Below are 17,020 nucleotides of genomic sequence, written 5' to 3'. Positions count from 1 at the left end.
GCTTCTGTGGGCCATATAATGTTAGTTAAGAGTAAACCCAAAACTGAAGTCATCTTCTGAAAAATAGCTGTGATTTTCTGAATAAATGAGACACACTATTTTATCACAGGAGGTGTGCATACAAACGCTTGTTTTGTGCAGAGTGCAGCGTTGTATATGGTTTAGACAATCTATTTCACTCGGAGGTGTTAATAAAATATTAAGAAAATTACAGCCCTATGACTTCTGTAAGATAAAACTATCAATTTGTGGGAAAAGCATTTTCAATAGGATCTGCTAAATGTGTTTTGCTTTCTTTCTTATTAAATCTGTGTATTTTTTTTAGCACTGGGCTCCTTTAATATCAGTGTGTTAAAATGTCAAAATAGCCAGACAACAATACCATCGAAGCTGTCACACAATTAACCTTTAATCTCATGACACACTGTATGATTTGCATTTCCTGGTCACAAACTGTAGAAAAACATACCACATAATTTAGTCTTCCCCTGCTGCATAACTTCAGTAACCCTCATCATAGTATCTGCTTATTCAAAAATACATTATAAAAAACAAGCATTTCTCAACCCCAGACTCAATTATTTAAAACAATGTCCTATTAGTAAAGTTCCTAACATAAATTTAACATTTAGGCCAGGACAAAAGAAATGAATGCATCACAAATGCACTGCGCATTTCTTTAGCTGCTGGTCCCCCGAATCACAGAGGGTAGCTGCAGCCAAAGGGAGAGCGGGGGAGTGAAGACAGGGCGAGAACAAATGTTGCGCCTGTATCTCCTCCAGCTCTCCACATACAACAAAGCAGTGGGCTCGTGCCTGGTCTTCTGTAACAAATTGGCTTCCATACGCCACTGGGGACGATGGCGTAGTGATGTCAGCAGGCTCGCGTATACTCCTGGAAGCAAGATTGACATGGAAGGGCCTTAACCCCTCCCATGCACATGACGAGCTCAGCTCATCATGAGCCATGGTTGCCGTTTGCTCATGACGAGCTGAGCTCGTCATAACGGCTCCAACGCTCCCACGTGGGGCTAATTCCCCTGCTGTGCGAGCGTTCCACGGAAACGGGTGTGGCCATGACAAGCTCAGCTCGTCATGAGCACAAGGCCACCGTGGCTGATGACGAGCTGAGCTCGTCACGAGCACCAGGGCGCTGTGCGTGCCCTCCAGCACCGCGGGGAATGACTCTTGCGGCCAAAGGGTTAAAGGTCCGATCGTGTCAGTGCTCACAATGCCTTCCTAGCTGTTAGTTAGCAGTGAGAATGTAAACCATTACGCCACTGTGAAGAGTGGAATTCTACACCTGCATCCGTTTGGAGGGGCTTAGAGTCAATACCGGAGCTGACTTCAAAGGTTCAGATGGCAGCCTGAAAATTTATTTTCAATAGGAATAAGACTTTGCATTTGAACTGCACCAGAGAGCTCTTGCAAATACTTTTACGCAAGGCTTTAAGTGGGATGAAAAAACTGGGGGGTCTCTCAAAGGGGCGTGGCCAATGTAATTAAGGGCATAGCTTAAAAACACGTAAACTAAAAATCTGTGCTTAGCATAGTGTGCCACCCGAATTGTATTTTGGTATTTCTTTCATTGCGTCCAGATATATCATACAAGGAACATTGTAATTTCAACAAATCAGGACTGTTGGCTTTGTCAATGGTTGTTAGTTGGACAAGATAAATAAACAGCAACTAGGGCTTGTATATAATATTAAAAAAGCTTCCACTTAAAACCCTGGTGACACCACAACAATGTTGCTGCTCCCGAGTTTCAAAAAGAAAAGTGAAATCCAGATAGAAAATGACTCTCTAAAGGTTTTCCCTTCCCCTACAAGGCTCACCTGGCATGACGTCATGCCGTAACTTCTTCACTAGTGAGAAGTAAGCAGTGTGAGCAAGTGCACATTGAAGTGCCTGCTGGCACTGCTGTTCGAATATGAAGGACCCCCTGTGAATTCCTGGGACAGGGTAAAGACACAATGGAAAATAGAACTCCCAGGCAACAATTGACATATACAGTACAAGGAAAGAGTTCAAAAAATGGAAAATTAAAATACAGTAATCTTTTAATTAAATACACAAATACATTAATATTCTGACAAAAAATACATTAACTTATGAGATTAATTGATACATATAAAACATGATTAAAACACAACAATAATAAGTGAGACTTGTTGTTTTTTAATCATGTTTTTTATATGTATCAATTAATCTCAGTAGTTGATGTTTTTTTATCAGAATATTAATGTATTTGTGTATTTAATTAAAAGATTACTGTATTTTAATTTTCCATTTTTTGAACTCTTCTTGTACTGTATATGTTAATTGTTGCCTGGGAGTTCTATTTTCCTTTGTGTACTGCAGTCCGCCTGTGCCAGAGCACAGAATAGAGCCGATTGAGACCCGTTTCGAGGCCCTCTTTAAAAAAGCCAATAGATCTCACCTTTGGGACCTTACAAATGTTTAGCAATGCAACAGTTGAGGTTGTTGCACCAAGGATATTGTGCTGCATAACTAAATACTTATAAGGTCCCAAAAGCGAGACCTATTGGCTATGCCAATACTTGTTTATTTTAAACAACTAACAACCATGGACAAAGCCAATAGTCCGGGCTTGTTGTTTGTGTAGTGATACTTGTTGTATTATATATCTGGATGCAATGACAGAAACAACATAATACCAGTTGGGCGGATCACTATGCTGAGCACATATTTTTAGCCTAGGTGTTTTAAGCCACGCCCTTAATTACATCGAACACCCCCTTTGAAGAGACCCCCCAGTTTTTTATACCCCACTTAAGGCCCTGGAAACAACACAATGTCACAGTCACCTCGCATTCTGGCACTGTGCATCATGGATGACTCATGACTTCTAAGTTTTCAGACTGCCTATGTTCAGGGGCATAGTGAACCCTCCCCACCCCACCCCTTGCTTTAGGAACTACAGTGAGGTGACGTTCTTGATGGGCCTCTTCTGACCCCAACTCTGCACGCCAAAGGCTCAGCTCGTAATGTAGAAAGGTGGGTGAGTAAATAAGTGAAGGAATGTGTGAATGGCTTGATGGATTAGTGAAAGGATGAATGAACTGGTGAATGGATAGATAATGAAAGAAAGAAAGGATGGATGGATGGTTGAGTGAGTGGAAGGAAGGATGAGAGAAAAGGTAAATAGATGGATGCATGGTGGAAGGGTTGTTGGATGGGTAAAAGGGTGGATGGGTGAGTGAAAGGATGGATGGATGAGTGAAAGGGTAGATGATGGGTGAGTGAATTGGTGGATGGATGAGTGAAAGGATGGGTGAATTGATGAGTGAAAGGGTGAATGGATGGATGAGTGAAAGGATTGATGAGCGAGTGAAAGGGTGTAGATGGACAAAAAGATGTATAGATGAGTGCATAAGTGAAAGGATGGATGGATGAGTGGATGGATGGATGAGTGAAAGGATGGATGAGTAATAGGGTCAATGAATGGATGAATAAATGAGTGGGTGGGTGGTAGGATGGATGGATAAGTGAAAGGGGGATGGAGAGAGAGAACGGGAGGATGAATGACTGAAAGGGTGAATGGGTGGAAGAATAAGTGAATGGGTGGATAGATGAGTAAGTGAAAGGATGGCTGGACAGGTGAAAGGGTAAATGGATGGATGGATGAGTGAATAGATGGGTGGGTGGATGGATGACTGTACGGATGTGTGGGGTGAAAGGGTGGATGAATGAATAACGGAATGAGGGATGGATGAGTGAAATAATGGATGGAAGGATACATGGTGGATAGGTTTGCAAAGGGTTGAATATGTTTGGATATAGATGGGCACACAGATGGAAGGACAGAATGAATGGTGAAAGACTGAATGATAGATAAAAGAATGATTACACCTTGTAGCACCCATTATCTTAAGTAACATTTAGTATACATTAACTTTCATGTTTATTTGAGTCATTGTCTCTATATGATGTCTGTGTGTGATGTAACACACTCAGACACCCTGCCCTACATACTTGGGATGAGTCGCACCATAAAAGAAATTAAATACACATGAGAGACGGTCTTTGTGAAGATGAGGTGCACCATTGGAGGGTAGTAGCAAGGTCGGACTGATCGGAAAGGGGATCTGGTGTTTCCCTGGGAGGCTGGAAAGGGGGGGGGGGGGAATTTGTGACTGGGGGCTGGCACTGCAAAGTTCATAATATATTCAGTAGTTTTCAATGAACAATAAAAGTGGCCCCACTTGTATTCAGGTATGGTTCACCACTGTCTGCTGGAGCTAGAGGCAAATTTTGAATCGTCTAAGGTAGCAAGCAGCGGGCATTCTGAAAAACCGTGAAGTGCATGATTGTCTCATCCTAATATAAACTTATTTTGAATTGTACTTAGGTGTTTGTCTGTTTACTTACCTTTATACTATTGGGCAACCTCCTTTGACGGGTCTGTAAAACTTACCTTTTGTCCCGAAGTTTGTCCTGAATTTTGACCTCCATTCCTGAATTTTTGTCCTGAATTTTTACACTCACCATCCTGAATTTGCACCAATTCCAGTTGGTCACCCTATCCTTAACGCCATTTTAGAGTATGAGCACACTCTTCAAGTTTTGCCCATACTGCCACCCAAGGTTCACCCTAATGATGAGCACCTAGTCTGTATGTTCTGTCTGCCCTAGATGATTCTGTCTTGTGCTTTTATTTTAAACCAAAGACCCTGGTTCACAGAGACAAGATCCTTTGAGCACATTGGTAAAGTACAGACATGGCAGCCTTGTTCGTAATGGAGAAAAAGAAGAGAGGTGCCCTATCAATTGAGAGTACGAGTTTCTTCAACTATGAGGTTGAGGCGCAAGAAGCTCGGGGACCACCAAGACATAGAACACAGACAAGGTGTACAAGGTTAAAAAAAAACACTATAGAGAGCTAAAGCCCACAGTGCCAAATGCCTGTGAAACACCTAATTTGTTGAGAGAGCAGACAGTCAGACACACACCCAAGACACAGAAGCTGGGTACTTCAAGCCACAACCTAGAATCACTAAAAGCTATACCTTCAACGCTGAAGAGACATGAAGTCGAAGGAGCGCAAAGAACTTCCTATCCTACCGGGAAAGAAAAACTCTCTGTTAAGGATATGCCAAAAGGTGTTACCTCAACTTCTGAGGATGATCAGGTGTACAGCGTGAATAAGGGATGGGCACCCTCGAAGGAAATGGTGTATGGGAAACGTAAGACATGATGTCGGTGACTTTAAGAGAAAGAGGAGGTCTTTGGAGGTTGAGATGGAGAACTTGATGAAAAAAAAAGGCAGCCTTTGAGGAAGCCATAGCACCTTTAAAGGAGGACGCTAGATTGATAGGCATTAGGAGACCCACACAGGACATTGTACTGACACAACAGGAAGAAACACTCAAAGAAATACAGGACACAGAACTGGGGGAAAAGTAGGAATGTATTTTTGAAATCGACCTGAAGACTTAGGAGTAGATGAACCGCAGGAGGAGATGCTGTGGGCGGGCATTGAGGCCGACTCACCTCTGAAGGAGAAGAACTCCAAACTTCGATGCCTTCCCCTCCAGACAACAGTTCCACATACCACACAGCTGTGAAAAAGGCAGTGGCAGTCTTCGGCATGGAAATGGAGGTAGAAAAGGAGGAAGCATGCTTCTTCCTCAAAACTCTTAACTCCACCCTACAAGAGGGACCATGTATGTCCCCAATATTGTTAAGTAGGGCAGATAGGTCTTGTCTAAATGGTGATGTCCAAGGCGGCCACACCATGCATAGAGAGGAAATATAGGGCCTCCACACAAGACCTCAAAAATATTCAAAGCCATGTACAGTCAGACTCCCTAACTGTCTTCACAGCCAGGAAGAGAGCCATGCCCCTAGTGTCCATGGTGGCCCCTGCCTGATCAGGACATTAAAAGAGTGGAGGCTCTACAAAGGAAAATAAAGGGCTGCAGCCACATAGTGGAGAATTGTTAATTCCAACACTATTGAATCCACATGCCCACCAATACAGGGAGTATATTGAGGACCTCATGTCTCACTTCCTGGAGGAGTAACAGAAGAGGGTGAAAAGCATTATTGAGGGAGGAAAGAACATCACCAACTCATGCCACAGCCTTTTACGCAGCTGATACAGCTAGTGGGCAGCTGGTCATGGGGACGGTCATGAGACAACATGCATGACTGTGTATCCCTGGTTTTAAGCCTGAGATACAATCTAGTATCATCAATGAGCATCTCACAGGAAGCCAGCTCTTTGACCCTTGGATGGACCAAGCACTGGAAGGGGATAAAGTAGGTGAATGAAACCTTACCGGTGATGGTAGCCTTCAAGAAATGAGAGGACAGGGAAGGCAGATCTTAAGTGCACGGTGCCAGGAGCAGCCAAGGGGCAGACAGTTTTCAGGCCATGTGTAGTTGTAACTTCAACAACAACCCTATCCTTTTTTTCGAGGAAGAGGTCAATGAAGAGGTGGAAACTCTAGTGGAGCTCCTGCTGGGTCCTCTAAGTTTCTGTAACTTTATTCCCGCGACTCAACACACTCCTGTAGCAGGCAGAATAAAGGAGGAATTCCTCAAAAACTGAGAAGCCATTTCTACAGAAAAGTGGGTTGTAAACATCGTTTGTCATGGTTACTGTACAGACTTAAAACAAAAACCACCAAAACATCAACATTAGACATGCATTTTGTAAACAGGTACATAAAGACACAGAATTTCTTAAGACAACATTACAGGATGTAATACCTTTGCTAGACAAAGGAGACGTACTAGCAATGGTGGATACCAAAGACGCTTACTTACACATACCCATTCTCATAGCACACAAGAAGTACCTAACATTTTTAATGGAGGGAGAACATTACCAATTCAGATCCTACCATTTGAAAGTCAGAGCATGCATGTCTACCCCTACTTGAACGATAGGTCAGTCAAGGCAAAAATCTCAGAGGGTTGCCAAGAAAACATGACAAGAGCAGTATCACTTCTACACACACTGGGATTCACGGTGAATTGGGAGAAATCATCTCATAGAGCAGAAAACTTTCTTAGAAGCAGACCTTGACACACAATTGAAAATGGCATTCCGACTACATGGAGGGCTCAGGGTTATTATAAGGCAAGTTCACTTCTTCCAGACATCACAGTCTCTGACAGTGAGTACAGTAATTACATTCTTATGGATGCTAGCTTCCTGTATCAACCTCATTCCCAGCCAACACTTCATGTGAGGACAGTATAGGAATGATTACACAACCACAGGGGTCAGGCGCTAGGGGATGATCTAGTGGTGTTATGGACAAGGTTAAGAAGGGGCTGAGGTAGTGGAGTGTAAGGAATATGCTCAAGGGGGGAGACTCTTCAAGACACCCTTACCACAAACCATCATCGTCATGGATGCTTTACTGGTAGATTGGGGAGCTCTTTGTTCCAGAAGGGCACTGCCAGACAATCTTCTATGTACTAAAGGCCTTCCAGAACAAGGTCAGAGGGAATCCTGTGCAAATACTAATAGACAACACAACAGTAATGTTATACATATACAAACTGGACTTATCACATTGCAATCTAAACCTTTGGTCTGCACATTCTATGCCCTTCTCTATCCTATCCCTCTCATATGCTATAGCCTTTTGCCTTACTGTCTGCGTCTTCCCTCTCCGGGCCTCCTTCTCTGCCCTTATCCATCTTTGTTGAGCTTCCTTTTGCCATATCTGAAGATATGCCTGCTCCTTTTTGCAAATATTTTATCCTGCAGGACTTTTATTCATCAAAAGTACCCATCAAAGGCCACTGCAACTCAGCATTGTCCCTAGTATACTTGTGCCATAGCGTACTAAACATAATAGGGCAAAGGCCATACTTGACGTACATATCAAAATTCAGAGTGCCTTCTGGAGTCGCAGATCCACTGGTTCCCAAATCACTTCTCCCTACTTGCCGAGATTGTTGCTCATTCACTGCTACACTCACGACCCACATGAAAAACTTTAAGCTAATGTCCTGGAACTGGAACGACCTGCTGAACCACATTAAGTGCCCTGTAATTTTGCGTTATGGTAAGCGTTTCCAGCAAGAGTTCAAGTCTGCTATTTTAATACAATTGGAAGGGGGAAATCTGCAATTCAGAAATAGACAATTTGTAGAGGTAATGTCTGCAATGTGTATTTAGGTGAAATAAGGACCACATTTTGAGTTGACACTGCAATGATAAGGAGTCCCAGTGACTGAGGTGGTCAGAAAAAAGCACGGGGCATATTATCAAGGGGGTTTATCTCCGCTTTTTTAGCTTTAAAAGCCAAGAAAGCGGAGATAAAATGATCTCCCTATTACCTAGCTGCCGCTAACACCAGTTAGCGACAGCTAGTAGGAGATAGCGACCATCTTGGGCCCCACTTTGCATGTCAGTGATATTTATCACTAATGAGATGCAAAGTGGGCGTGCCAAGATGTTAGAGACTGAAAACAGTCGCGAACATCACTATCTCCTATAACTAACTTTTGGAGATATTCGCGCTAAGCGGGAATATCTCCAAAAGCTAACACCTGCCCTGAGCAGTTCTTAGCCATGTTATCCAATGGGAGGTGGATAACATGGCTAAGAGCATTAGCTCGCTAATGCATAAATATCGCTGACTTTTCAGCGATATTCATGCTTTGCGGCGATTTTTACCGCATTTGCGTTAAACCTTGGTAATACCAAGGTTTATTTGGGGTAAAAATCGCCGCAGCGCTGCGGTAAATGTTTGTCTCTAACCAAGCAATAGCGATAATTATCGCTATTGCTTGGTAATATGCCCCCACATCTTTTTCAGCTAGGATCGCTATCCTTCATCTAAGTCCCAAGTGAAAGAATCAAATCAATCTGTAAGATTTGCCTAGGATGATTGACTTTTTGTGCAGCCATGCTGATATGAATGATGAAGTTCAATGATCTGTAGACTTTCCATTAGTTGACCCAAATTATTTTACTCATTTTGACAGCTTTCCCCTAGTTTGTTTTTATGAGTTAGGGTTATGCTTGTTCATCTAGTTCCTAGGCAACTGAACAAGATGTTGCTGCTACATCAGGCAATAATCCTAGAGCCTGCCGTAAGAGGGGATGGAAAGTTATGAAGGTCTACAAAGGCCTGTTGTTGCTAATCTCTCAAGTAGCTTGGTATGTTATTTTCACATTGTAGATCCTAGAATGTAGAATGCAGGGCTGAGATTGTGTGTGATTCAAGACTTGCAGTTACAGTCAGCTCCTGACAGAGCCCCTCTCCTTTGCTGCCTTCAATAAAATTATCAACATTCCTTCCTCTGGCGAAACAGGGTACATTCATTCTGAAAAAAGCAATGATGGGCAATGTGAGTGGAGCAAAAAGACTAGAAGTTCATTGAAAGGTCATACTGGAGAAGCTGTAGATTTTACGTTAGAAGCTTGAGTCAGAAAGCCCATTATAGTGCAGTCAAGAGGCCAAATCCACCCCTACCAATCAGGTAGTCCACAGAGGAAACTTGTAATGACTCAAAAAAAGGGTACTGGCCCTAGGCCCTAAATCTGACCCCCGGAAGCAGTGCTGCAATAAGGTCCATTGACCCTACTCACCCCACCACCCGACAATGGCCAGCCAGGAAGCCCTCCTGTCTACTTCCATTTTCTTCCTGCCCCAAAGTTGTCCAATTACTCGGTGTTCTCACTAAAGGGTATTCTGAGCAAAGGTGGCTTAAACCAAGAGCAATGCTATTTAGGTCAAATGCTACAGCCCCATGAAAATTCCCTCAGATCTCCACAATCATTTTGCACTGTCTAGTAAAGCTACAGTCTCATGCATGTGTACTTGCTGTAACATTTTTCCCAGCCTTGGTACATGCTAAGGATCACTCCTCACGCAGAGCTTGGTATTACACGTCTTTATTCCTCAGCGTGTAACCGTTAACTGAACATTCTACGTCATGAATTCTATTACCCATGCCCAAGCAGTTACGTCAATATTCTAAGGAGTCCATCAGGAACCAAAAGGGTCCCATCATCGCTAAATCACAAGATATGACATTTGCTTCTCACACGAGCAACATACACACACAGTCAAACCAAACAGCTTATTTTACAGCCTTCTCACCACCACCTATAACAAACACATAGATACAGCAATTCCTGTGCAGCAGAAATGGCAGACACCATCACAATACATGATTTACACTGACGAGTGAGGCTATATTCAGAGTCCTTTGCCATGCTTACAGTGCTTTTTCACCAAAATTGCTTCCTCTAACATAACAAAAGTGCTTTGGTGGAATATATTGTCAGATGGGCCCTGCTTTATTTTTATTTTTCATGAAAAAATATCAACGTAAAACTAGTTTCTGAACACAATAAAAAAACGAATATCCCTGACACGCTGGGAGTTTTCTTGTAGCATTGCAATTCTATCGTTTTCATATTTGGCACAGGGTCAAGACTGATTTGCATATGGCTGGGTCCAAACTGGGGTGGAGAAGTGAGCTAAAGAATGATAATTTATTCAACTCAGATCTGTGACTGGGGTGAGTGTCTGAAAAGATTCAGCACTCCGTCCATCATCTCCTTGTGTTTGCTTTGTTCTCCCTAAGCTGGCAGGGTATGCCCAGATGTGGGTCCCTTGCTCCCTTGCTCCCTTTGCCACTGGATTCAAGCTAGCCTGGATGATGAGGGGTGTTACCCCGAAACCGGTCCCAGGATGCTTGTTTACGGTCCAGGGAGGGTTTGTCCTGGCAGTTTGGGCTGGACTGTTCCCATAAGTCACAGGGCCAAGACTGATTTGCATATGGCTGGGTCCATACTGGGGTGGCGAAGTCAGCTAAAGAACGATGATGGATTCGACCCACATCGCTGCCTGGGGGTGAGTGTCTGAAAAGTTTCATCACTCCTTCCATCATCTCCTTGTGTTTGCTTATATTTGTAACCGCCATGGTTTTCATGGTGGAGGCATAATGAGAAATATGCATCAGAAAACTCACACTAAATAGAGCGGGCTTTATGACTCATTGTAGCTGGCAGCCCAGTAGCAGATAATCTGCTGACTAAAGGTTTCCATTGATAAAGCTTACTCTCTACCATCTGATTCCCACCTCACTCCCCTGATGAACATACTCTATGCTGCTGCGACAGTTACACTGCATCACCTACAAACACAAAAATGCCTACTGGCCCCTCCTGACTACCAGCATCATCTTGCTGCTCTACTGTGTCATATTCAAACCTGTGATCTCAAATACTCCACCCTACTGGCAAGTAAGTTTAGGAAGTCTGGTGGTTTGCCCAACAAATGCCGTTGGCATTACCCGGCTAGAGACCAAGAAAGGGCATGAAGGAAAAAGACAGCCATCAATCTTTCCCCTTCCGTACACCCAAAATGTGGATCTCCATTGCAACACAGATCCATCAAGTCCAACAAGCTCCAACCCTTTCCCAGAAGGACCTGATGGCTTGCCCTTTTTTAGGAATATCTGGCACGCAAGTAACTTGACTTACTGTATCGCCTCCTTCGATTGCTTCCTGAAAAGTTACCCAGCGCCCAGTTACTAGCACCATTTGCTACTCTCTTCCCTTGTGTAACTCCAATGCGCCCTACCTGTATATAAACAATCATGGGGCATATTAGCAACGGCAATATCGCCGCTTTAACTGGACTTTTTCCAGCTAAAGTGACGATATTTATATCGCCCTATTAGCAAGCTCTCGCTAACAGCAGTTAGCGACAGCTTTTAGGCGATAGCTACAGGTTTGGGGCCCGCTTTGCATGGCAGCGATATTTATCGCTAATGACATGCAAAGTGGGCATACCCAAACTGTTAGCGACTGAAAACAGTCGCCAACACAGCTTTCGCCTATTAGCAAGGCAGGCGAAGCGATAAAAAAAATTGCGCTAAGCGCGGTTATCGCTATAAACTAACGCCTGCTAAAAAATTGACTTACCTGTATAGTCAATGGGGGGTGGATTATCAGATTAAGCCCCCATTGGCTTTAATGCGAGAATATTGCTGGATTTCCAGCGATATTCTCGCATTTCGCCTCTATCGCTGGATATTTTAGCACAATGGAGAAAAACGTTGCTAATAGCATGTTTTCTCCACTAAAATATCCAGCGATAAAAAAAAAGTTGTAACCACGTTTAGCGATAAATATCGCTATTTCTTGCTAATAGGTCCCCATGTTTTATAAACACCACAGATTAAGAATTAACCTCTTCTGGTTCTGAATTTGACTTGGAAGGACATTCATCAATAATACTCAACCCAGGTTTTATTAATCTAACATTCTGTCAAGAAACGGACATAAAGATTATCCTAAAAGACGGTGGGAGGCAGCAACATTTGGCACACAGTGGGTGAGGCCATGTATTTACATCCCTGTTATTCTGCTCTTCAGTTAAGAATGGATTTCCGTTTCCATATGTTGTCCGCAGAAAGGGCATCTGCTACTCTAAGGAAACCATTTTTTGTGAACGGAAACTGTATCCTACATGTACTGATGGTGTCAGAGGGTGCATGCAAGGTTTACTGCTATGAATCCCCTGCATTGGCATAACTCCAGAAACAAGCCCTTGCCAAAACAGAAACGGTATCAAGACGTTTCACTTTCCACATAAAGTTTTGAGCAAGTTCTACATTTTTAAACATGTTAATGTTATTTCCCCGCCTCTTTTGTTCTGTCGTTTATTTGTTTAAGAAGGGTCATCGTAGTGTCATTACGCCACTGTCTAGAGACGTCCACACTTAAAACATGCTCGATGATGAAACATTGCGTAGAATGCGGCTAAGAGACAAGCAATGGATTTTCTGAATAATGACGCTTTGGGTATTAATTACAAAGTAATATTCTATAATACATAACATTAATGACATTTGAAAGTATTGATCGAGTATTGTGACTGGGTTGTTCTATGTGTAATCATCATTAAAACCCAGTGCCAATTGCTATACCAGTTGTTAAAGGCCAGAGTCGCTGGCTCAACCCTATGAGGAGGGGGAGGGCCTAAACCAGGGCCACTCGAATTATGCGGCATGAGAGCAGCAAATTATGCGGCAGAGTTGACAAAGCACGAGGGAAGAAAAGCCACATTATGCAGTATAATTTCCATTGATCTTTTTGAGCTAGAAAAAATTCTTTTTTGTTAAACTGTTCAGATTAGGCAGTAGTTGATGGATTATGTGGCAAAACCGATAATTACGCATAAAACGCCCAACTACAAAATCGGATAATTCCTGTACCCCCTGACTTAACAACTGGAGTAGTCTGAAGTAGAAGGGCTCCAATGCTATTAGGCCATTTCAGGAGCCCAGGTTCGGTTTACGTTTGTATGCCCAGTTTCCATATGGTTTCATAGAATCTCAAAAGTTTACAGAACCCAGTGAAAGGCAGAGAGTTCTCACGCATCTGGTTAAACAGAAATGGTCCCCTTTGCTCTTAACTGGTAATTTCCTTCCGTTGGAAGCGTGCCTTGTAACCTCAATGGCTTTATGTTTTTGTAAATGTACTTGTTATCCTTCTCTTTATCTGGTAATCCGGGGCACTGGCGGGTCAGGCTGCCAAAGCAAGGCTGGGCTCCGCGCCTGGCCCCCTGCCCAAGGATTCCCGAGCTTCTCATGACGCAATACTTCCATGAGTCACGGCGGCCCAATCAGGATGCGGCCCAGGACTGGCTCCTGTTTTGAATCTGCGTTTTTCCGAGGCATTGGCCTCATCGCAATGGTGATACTGTGGATATCAGGTTCTACAAAGAACGCACCCTGAAAACACCACAGCAAAATTACCCACTTGCCAGGAAGTCATGACCACCTCTCTCCCCAACAGTTCATCTACACTCCCACCTTTTTCCAGCAGTTTTTGCCTCCTCCATGGGCTCACCAGCTTACCCTCTCTCTTCCCTTAGCTCTAGCCCCTGTTTGCTGGCTTCCATTTTAAAATAACTGCCCGCTGGCTGACTCGACCCCCTTCCCACGTGCTTAGTTGGTCTCCAGCCTTCTTCCACCTTTACCACAGCATCCACAAAAATGCACGAACAACACACACAGACATTATACAAATAGGTCAGGCCACACTATGGTACAAAAACAACGTCTGCCACAAATCTAACAGAGCCTTTGTTGACAAAGCTTTAGACAGCTGTGTAGAAAATGAACTGCTGTAATTTATCTTGTAAAATGACCTTTGTAGAGCACCGGACATGATCACTGGCCTTCCCAAAAGGTTTCAGCCCCTAGTAAACCACAGTGGCTGGGGTAGAGTCATTCCAATGTCAAACAGAAGACATGAATTGGGGATAATAATCTGCCATCAATTTCCGTGTATCTACCATGGTTTATAAGCCTACCTATGTCTTCGTTTGAGGTTACCTGACAGACAGGGACCGTTGAAAGGCTGTTAGTACTGGGCAGAGTTAGACACATAACAGGCAGACCAGCTGCCGAGCACAGGTCCCCTGCTCTCACTTCTGTACACGCATACTACACCATACACAGGATACAAGTCGTGAAAAAGAAGTGGGGGGACTAACTTAGATAGGCAGTATGCAAGTGACATCACGGCGCGTGACATTGTACGCGGCATCACAGGAATTGACACCACAGGAAGTGGCATCACAAGAAGTGACATTAGATCTTAAGCCCTCACATATATGTTTAACAGGTCTATCATCACTACATTTGGTCACATTTCGGGTTTGCATGCAACTCCTCCTGATTTAGGCAGAAGATTTACACTTTTGTAAGCTACACATCAAACAACGTTGCCTTTTGTCAATGTAAAGCTTTCTTTACCCTTGGACTGAACAAACTAACTCTACCACCAGCCAATTCATCTAGACGTAATATTCCATATGCAGCACATTTCAATGTAGATGTGATTGCTTTAGATGTCTGTGCTTTCCGTAAGTGAGACCACTATCCTATGTGAAGTATTCTTACACAGCCTTACCCACCTGCACTCATTTTAGGAGACAGGGGCTTATTTTTTGTCAATAGACCGTGATGCAAAGCAAAAGAGAAAGACAGAAAGGGAAGAAAGGAGAGAGATAAGAAAACAATGATGAAGGCAGCAAAGGGATGAGAAAACAACCTGCAAGATTAAGGAATTTTACAGTAATGAAAGAAATGTGTCATGGCAACCTTGGCATTCAGCAATAGGACTCTAAGAAAATGTTTGGAGCTCTGCATTTATGTTTTCACAAATTACACACTGCCCCCCAAAATGTCCTCCACATTTAGCAGCAGACACCAGTCAAGTTCTTATTGTTGCCATAACTATATCTAAACCACCCTCACATTTACCAGACAGCTCACCCTGGAATCTGTACCACCAGAATCCCCACACAAAGAATTGACTATAAATTTCAAAGTAAGAGGTATCAGCTCCACATCAAAATAAGAGTCAGCTGCACAGAATTCAAGCATGAAATGGTGACAAGGTAACTGACAAGAAAAGGGTACATGCAATTCCAGTCCCAGCTAGCACTTTAAAGAATATATTGGCCTTCCAAAGGAAGCAAGACTAGTTTGAATAGAAAACTATTAGATGCAGAAACAGCGAGAGACACCACTAACTATTGCCAGTGATGGGGCCGCATTAAGTATTATAAATTTACCTAGGAATCCCTGGCCGATGGTCTTTATTGCCTGCTAAGAAGTGTAGAGGGAAAAAACAATTTACCAATTACACATTTCCCCTCCTGTCTAACTAAAGGATTACAGTCTCGGAATTCAGGTTTTGTTGATTAATCACCCAGACAGAAACAACCGAATTTAAACACACCTCAATATCAAAGAGTAAAGGTACATGAATACTAATACAGAGCCCAATCTACAAATATAGTTCATTTGACACAATAGGCACAAAACAATGAATTCCAATATCAGAACACAGCGGAGTATAGACACTGCATCCAAATCCCTTTTCATTTGTATTTCTGAAATTAAGAATAATCTGTCCTTACTCTACTTCTAAAGTGGCATCCCTTCCTAATTTGGCAAACACAAGGAGGTGATGGACGGAGCGCTGAAACTATTCAGACACCCCCTCTCAGTCACAGATTCAAGCTAGCTTGGTTGATGAGGGGTGTTACCCCGAAACCGGTCCCAGGATGCTTGTTTCCGGTTCAGGGAAGACCTTGCTTCGCAGTTCTGGCTGGACTGTTGCCATGAGGCACAGGATCAAGAGTGATTTGCAAATAGCGTGGTCTGAACTGAGGTGGCAAAGTGAATTAAAGAACGATGATGGGTTCAACCCAGATCTGTAATTGGGGTGAGTTCCTGAAAAGTTTCAGTGCTCTGTCTATCATCTCCTTGTGTTTGCTTTGTTCGCGCTAAGTTGGCAGGGTATGCCCAGATGTGGGCCCCTTGCTCACTCACTGGATTCAAGCTAGCTTGGCTGATGAGGGGTGTAACCCCAAAACCAGTCGGTGTGGGTCCCTTGCTCCCTTTGCCATTGGATTCAAGCTAGCCTGGCTGATGAGGGGTGTTACCCCCAAACCGGTCCCATGATGCTTGTTTCCGGTTCAGGGAAGACCTTGCTTGCCAATTCGGGCTGGTCTATTGCCATGAGGCACAGGGTCAAGACTGATTTGCATATAGCTCAGTCTGAATTCAGGTGGTGAAGTGAGCTAAAGAACGATGAAGGATTCAACCCTGATCTGTGACTGGGGGTGAGTGTTTGAAAAGTTTCAGCGCTCTGTCCATCATCTCCTTATGTTTGCTTTGTTTGCCCTAAGTTGGCAGGCTATGCCCAGATGTGGGTCTCTTACTTACTTTGCCACTAGATTCAAGATAGCCTGGCTGATGAAGGGTGATGCCCTGAAACTGGTTCCAGGAGGTGTGTTTCCGGTCCAGGGAGGACCTGGCTTGACAGTTCGGGCTGGACTGTTCCCATGAGGAACATGGTCATGACTGATTTGCATATGGCTGGGTCCAAACTGGGGTGGTGTGATGAGCAAAAGAATGATGGATTAAACCCCAATCCTTGTGACTAGGGGTGAATGTTTGCATTGTCCAGCATTACGTCCATAAAT

This window comes from Lissotriton vulgaris, chromosome 9, assembly GCF_964263255.1.
Source record: "Lissotriton vulgaris chromosome 9, aLisVul1.2, whole genome shotgun sequence".
Classification (NCBI taxonomy): domain Eukaryota; kingdom Metazoa; phylum Chordata; class Amphibia; order Caudata; family Salamandridae; genus Lissotriton; species Lissotriton vulgaris.
This window is presented reverse-complemented; position numbering follows the sequence as displayed.